General features: G+C 34.9%; 2 long non-coding RNA genes across 2 annotated transcripts; both read right to left on the bottom strand.

Annotated features, from left to right (window-relative positions):
* Window positions 1-630: 630 nt before the first annotated feature.
* LOC113043748 (uncharacterized) lies at window positions 631-1,621 on the bottom strand. Its single transcript, XR_003275778.1, has 3 exons — window positions 1,455-1,621; window positions 1,208-1,262; window positions 631-847 (listed from the first exon to the last, which is right to left on the bottom strand). It is a non-coding gene; the product is annotated as an uncharacterized LOC113043748 (long non-coding RNA).
* A 242-nt stretch (window positions 1,622-1,863) lies between these two features.
* LOC113043750 (uncharacterized) lies at window positions 1,864-3,363 on the bottom strand. Its single transcript, XR_003275781.1, has 3 exons — window positions 3,307-3,363; window positions 2,245-2,610; window positions 1,864-1,901 (listed from the first exon to the last, which is right to left on the bottom strand). It is a non-coding gene; the product is annotated as an uncharacterized LOC113043750 (long non-coding RNA).
* Between the last annotated feature and the right edge of the window lie 2,998 nt (window positions 3,364-6,361).

Raw genomic sequence — 6,361 nt, 5'->3', positions numbered from 1 at the left:
TTATGTAGCAATGGTCATCTTAACCTGTGTGCAGTGTTCAGGGTCTTTCAGGACCCTAAATTAATTCTAATTCATCTAAATGACATGACACTTAATGACTTTACCAAAACAGAAATTGGGGTGTCTGATTGTATATTAGTGTAATAAAATCACTCAGAATGCTCACATAGTGCTTTTGTTAAAATTGTAATTTTAAATGTTTTCCAGTAAATGGCAGAAATCTACCACTTAAGTTCGGCAAATTTTTATATGACCATGTATGAAAGCAAGAAATGTAGATATACTTTAAAGTTAACTACATATTTATTTTGTATAAGCATTTCATATAAACATGTAACTTTTTTTTCAAAAATGTAACATTTAAACAAATTCCATATCAGCTGTATAGTAAAAACATTAAAGGAAGTGATGTTAAAATTCATGATTGTCTAGATATTGGTTTTTTTAATTTCACCTCTTAAAGCACGTTCTTTTATCAATGCAAATATCAGTATTCAACATTTTGGGATTAAGACATCAAAACATTATGCATTTGTAATTGCAGGTTAACTGCATTTATATCTTGCATTAAACAGTATGTGTAAACATCTGTCGGGGTCTCTAGAAAGCGATGTGTAGAGGATTAAAACTTGAGCCAGAGGTTCTTCACCGCTATGAGGAGACCTTTGACGTTAACGTTCTTCCATCTGGTCTCATCATCCACCCTGATGCTCCACACCTTGGTGCAGATGGCAAAGTGGTGGACCCAAATGAAGAACATCTCTGTGGCCTGGTAGAGGTTAAGTGCCCTGATGTGAAAGAAATCGGAAAGGCATCCCACGTTGAGTTCATCGGGGACCATGCAAAACTGAGAAAGAAACACACAATTGGCATTCCACGGTCAGCTGACTGTTACTGGCTTGGTTAACCTGGTGTGATCTTGTGACAAGTACAAGAGGTGACTTCCATGTGGAGAGGGTATGGAGAGATGATGAGCTGATCACAGAGATCACAGCTAAAGTTGTTGAATTCTACTTTGGCATATACATTAATTTTTTTCTAGGAAGAAAATAGGCATGAAAAATTGACCAACAAATGATGTTCCTGTTCTATAGTGAATGTAGTTCTATAGTGTTCTATTACATGAAAAAACAGTTACCCCAATAAGTCATGTTTCAATTAATTATATTTTATAGTTATTTATGTTATATTGTTGCAACATACCTACCCCAAACTGGAAAGATATGTCAGGAGAGGTTGGTGATTTCTGATGTGTTCAGAATCTGAAACGATATTGCAGACCATAAGTAAAAGTAGAGAGTTAGATTTATATAAAAAATTCCTGACTTAAATTTCCCCCCTAAAATCTAAGCATTAAATTCAGCAAAAAAAGCACACTGAGAAGTATATGAAAGATTATATTTATAATGTCTGTTAAAACCCTGGCTAAGAAGGTAACAAAAGCTTAAACTTACTGGAAGATAGCAAAATTTGCTTATCACAAAGCAGACAAGTTACTAACAGGTGAAGAGAAGCATGGTGTCACTAGTAGGTGAGGAGGAGCATGACGTCACTAGCAAGTGAGTAGATGATGCTGATGTCACTAGCAGGTGTGTAGATGATGCTGATGTCACTAGCAGGTGTGTAGATGATGCTGATGTCACTAGCAGGTGTGTAGATGATGCTGATGCCACTAGAAGGTGAGGAGGAGCATGATGTCACTAGCATGTGTGTAGATGATGCTGATGCCACTAGAAGGTGAGGAGGAGCATGATGTCACTAGCAGGTGTGTAGATGATGCTGATGTCACTAGCAGGTGTGTAGATGATGCTGATGTCACTAGCATGTGTGTAGATGATGCTGATGTCACTAGCAGGTGTTTTTTCCAGCTCCTTTATTTTTCCCATGCCTCAGCAAGAGCACTTAATTAACATAAAGCAAACAACAATACATGTATTATTTTGTGTTAAACATAACACTTTAATAAAAAACAACTGATTAATTTGGAAAGTTACTATCACATTTATGCAATAATATACCAGCTACTTAGAACATCAATTCAAAGTTAAATAACCTACAAACCATTATAAAATAATTTGAATTCTGCTTGTACAACAGATGTTTGTTCAACTGCTCGTATTTCCTACATTGTTGTGGATTTTATTGATAACTTTAAATGTCTTTTTTAATTCTGTGTGACTTAAGCCAGAAAGAGAGGAGTATAAAAGGGTGATGGTAAAAGTATAAAAACACTGCCTCACTAACCTGCTCGCGAATCATTTGATCGGGGCTTCGGAGTTCACAATACATTTGATTCAGATCGGGACTCCGAAGTGCGTTTCGCGAATCATTTGATCAGAGCTTCGGAACGAGCTATTAGAAATGTCTGAATGAATCAGAATCAAAACAGAGATTTTCTTCCTTAGTATTTCTGTCTTGTTTTCTGGTATAAATTAATGCTTTCAAACAATTAATCGCTTTAGAATATGAGCTGGGTCATTCTGTCAATTCATTCAGGGCTGCTCTGGGTTTAGTACAAACACAACACTAGTCTAGGGAGGTATAGTCTCGTCTCTGAGAACAGGTTTCCTGAGCTTTCCTTAAGGCTGTCCTTGTCCTGTTTGCAAATGGCTAAAAGGGAAGAAAAAAGAATACATAGAATAAGTTCACAGTTTTATGAAAAGCAATGAAGTTCTTATAATCAAGTGATGATGAACTTAATCGGTAACACTTTTGAATAACGGTCCATTAGTTAATATTAGTAAACTACTTTAGTAAAAATGATCTAAGCAAGAACAATCCTTCTACAGCAGTTATTAATCTTATTTGATGTTCATTTCAACATTTACTAATGCATTATTTAAATCAAAAGTTGTGCTAACAATGAAAAACTGTATTTTCATTAACATGAACAAATATGAATAAATACAGTAATAAATGTATTGTTCATTGTTTGTTCATGTTCGTTAATGAATTAACTAACATTAACTAAAGGACTAGTATTCTAAAGTGTTACCACTTCATCTTTGTAAATAAGTAACGGTAGTGAAATTAAAGAGAGAAGATTTAGCTCCATCATTAATCTAGACAGTCAAAGGGCTCACTCTGTATATTGTGCTCATAACACCATTTAGTTTATTATATAAAAGGCAATATAAGTTAAAACGTAATAAGAATTCATTTAAACTTTGAATTCTTATGAAGTCTCAGCTTTCACTGCTAACTACGTCAGCGATATCGCTAGCTATTTATTAATAGTCTGACACTGGCTGTCAACATAATGTTAAAAATGACAAAAAACATCGAGAAAGAACAGCTGAGTCTTACCCGTGAAAGATAACACCCCAAGATCTGTTTTTATTATCGTGTGACGGTTTGTAGGTGTCTAATCTGTCGATGAGTCTGGTATGTTTTCTTCTTTCCTGATGTGAGAGTTATGAGAGTTGCCCGCTCCAATATGGCGGCGACGTTGACGTGCGTCTAGGTATCACTCAAGCACATGCCGATCTGTGACGTCAGAGTGTTGACACGTTATCAAGCAGCAGTCATGTAACTCAGCAGCTGATGAATGACTCTTGCTTGGGAAAACTCCTGTCTGTGTAATTAATGAGTGTTTCTTGACATTTTTATTTCAGTGTTTGCTAATATAGCTTATGTTAACGTTTTGAATTAGATTTGATTATTATAGTTTCTGTTCTCATTTTAAAGTTTTAATAATATTAATATTACGTTTTAAAAATAATGTTTTAATCATATATTTTTTATATGTGGTGATTATTAATTTTTATTTATTCGCTTTAGTTTATTTCGATTTATTTATTATAGCAGTTCAAGTTAAACTATTCAAAAATGAGAAATGTTTAAGTTTCATTTAAACAGTTAACCAAACTACAATAACCCTTTTATTCGTTCCCATGTTTTGTTGGCAAACCGTGGGCTAAAAAAGTACAACTTATTAGGGATTAATTACATAATATATTATATAACAGTTATTTTTAAACAGGTAATTAAAAAAATAGATTTGTAAAATAAGTTTTCACAAAAACAGCGGTGATTTGTTGAATGTGAGGAGATGTGCTGTAAATTACGCTATAGCGCCATCTGCTGAGGTTTACAAAATGCTGTGAGACATTATTACACTATGGTTCCTTGAGTACCATGCTATTTACATTGTATTTATAATATCATATGGTATTGGTCTCTGACTCATGTCAAAGAAAAAAAATATGATTGGCTAACTTTTTTAGAGAATAAAGAGCTCTGAACTTTTCGTGACTTGGATGTAAAATGCATATTTTATTATTAGGTATGTGAATGAACATAAAATATTTCAGTACTATGTTATTACCTGATATGATATTTTTAAAATATAAGATACCTATTTAGTGGTCTGCAAACTTTAAGTAGCAGAGAGCTGGTGTAGTAGTCCTTGATCTGTACTAACTGATAACAAATATACCAAGTCTGATGTCTTACGTGTTATTAAAACTGGGTGGGAGCTGAAAGCCACCCAGAAACTACGAGCATCATTATAGAGCCTCAAACCATGCGGAAGGGCGAGATTATCCCTCAGTTCTCTCAGATCTGCTGCATATAGACGTCTGCTGAAGGGCTAATTTCAGTCTGTGGGTGTTTATGTGTGTGATCCTCCCTAATGTGGTTGTGCTCAAGCCACGGCAGCTAAAACCCCTCCTGCTTCCTCCTGGATGCAGAAGAATCCTACTAAAACTCTAATGAAGAAAAGCAGACAGCAGAAACTGACTCAATCCAAGAAAATTTGTGAGAACAATACACTAGCTTCCCTAAAGAGGTTATCACTGCTGTCCTCCATGCAGCAAAGCAACTAACCTGGGGGTGTTGCAGGAGACTGTCCCTGTAATAAGTGCACTGGAAATAGCCTCAGATAAAAGTGTCTAAATTAATGCTTATATACTGCAAAATGACTACTTAACCGCAGCAAATCATTCGTTTTTGGATTTGGACATATTAACATGCATGTTGTGTTACAATACATCTAGAAACACTCAAGTTGTGGAGTTCCAGATGCCAAAATTTGACTTTTGTTGGAGACAACAAAGCGGAGATTCCTGCAGAAGATCTGAATATCTCACTCTTAGTTTACACTTTTGTACAGTTTTTAGATCTTATTGCAGGTGTTCCTCTCTTTCTCTCCCTGGAAAAATGGCAACTAGTCGAAGTCTAAACATATTTTAATTGAATCACAAAGTAATTATTCAGTGTCTTTTTTTATCAAAAGAACATGTTGAAGGCCATGTGAACCAAAAGAGCAACTTGTGCAGGTGCAAGGTCAGCTGAAGTGAGACATGCAATAAATCACAGAGGCCTAACATCAGGGTTTCGTTCAGGCAATTCTGTGATATACATGCATATATATATATATATTTATATATATATATATATATATATATATATATATATATATATATATATATATATATATATAATTTATTTATTATTATTTAGTTTGCATATACAAACCTATTTTGCATGTGACTTTCTTTAAATACATTAGCATTGCTCTCTCTCTATATTCAGCATTACCAATACTATTATGCATACATATAGAATATTAAATGCATTTTGTTTATTTATTGCTTATTTATACTGAGCTTCTCTGCAACCACTTCCCTAAATTGCTATAAATTTTATATTTTTATGTTTATTTAGATTTGGCAATATATTACCCAGACATGTCCTTGAAGCACCAATTAATTAATTAAAAGGATTTTAACACGACAAAGCCATGTTTTACAGATCTAATATTAAATTTGCAATTGAACAGACCTCTGAGATTTAATTGATAGTTCAAATGAATGAGAAATAGACAGGCAGGAGGTCTACATGAGTGTGTGTGTGTGTGTGTGTGTGTGTGTGTGTGCTGACTGCTCTTTAATCACGTCCCTCCACATCTGTGTCCACTCTGTATACCGACTGAAATAGAAGGGGAGTGAAGGCTGGCAAACAGCTCTGTCATTTAAATGATAAAAATACCAGTAGAGCTGGGAGGGTCCAGGGCTGGAAGCACAGGCGGCACAGCTGAACATTACAGAGACACAGGAGAACTAAACCACAGCATCCCTTCAGTCTCTAGCAGAAGCTCTCAGACAGAAGTCATGTTAACATGTTCCTCACAACCCAATTAACTTCTCTGCTGAGGGGAAAAAACAGCTTAAACCAGCTTCTTTTGCTCTTGTTCTAGTTTTTTCATGCAAATTCGTTGCACTGATTAACAGAACTCTTAATTTGAAAGTGACTTGTGTGCGAGGTATGCTTTATACAACCCTAAACTATTAATAATGTACTTTTTTGCTCGTGAAATTTCGCGGCAACATCCTACTGGTGACAGAAAACTCTTCAAAGA

Source organism: Carassius auratus, chromosome 25, assembly GCF_003368295.1.
Source record: "Carassius auratus strain Wakin chromosome 25, ASM336829v1, whole genome shotgun sequence".
Taxonomy (NCBI): Eukaryota; Metazoa; Chordata; class Actinopteri; order Cypriniformes; family Cyprinidae; genus Carassius; species Carassius auratus.
Note: the sequence above shows the minus strand (reverse complement) of the source record. Positions and strands in the feature narration are given on the sequence as shown.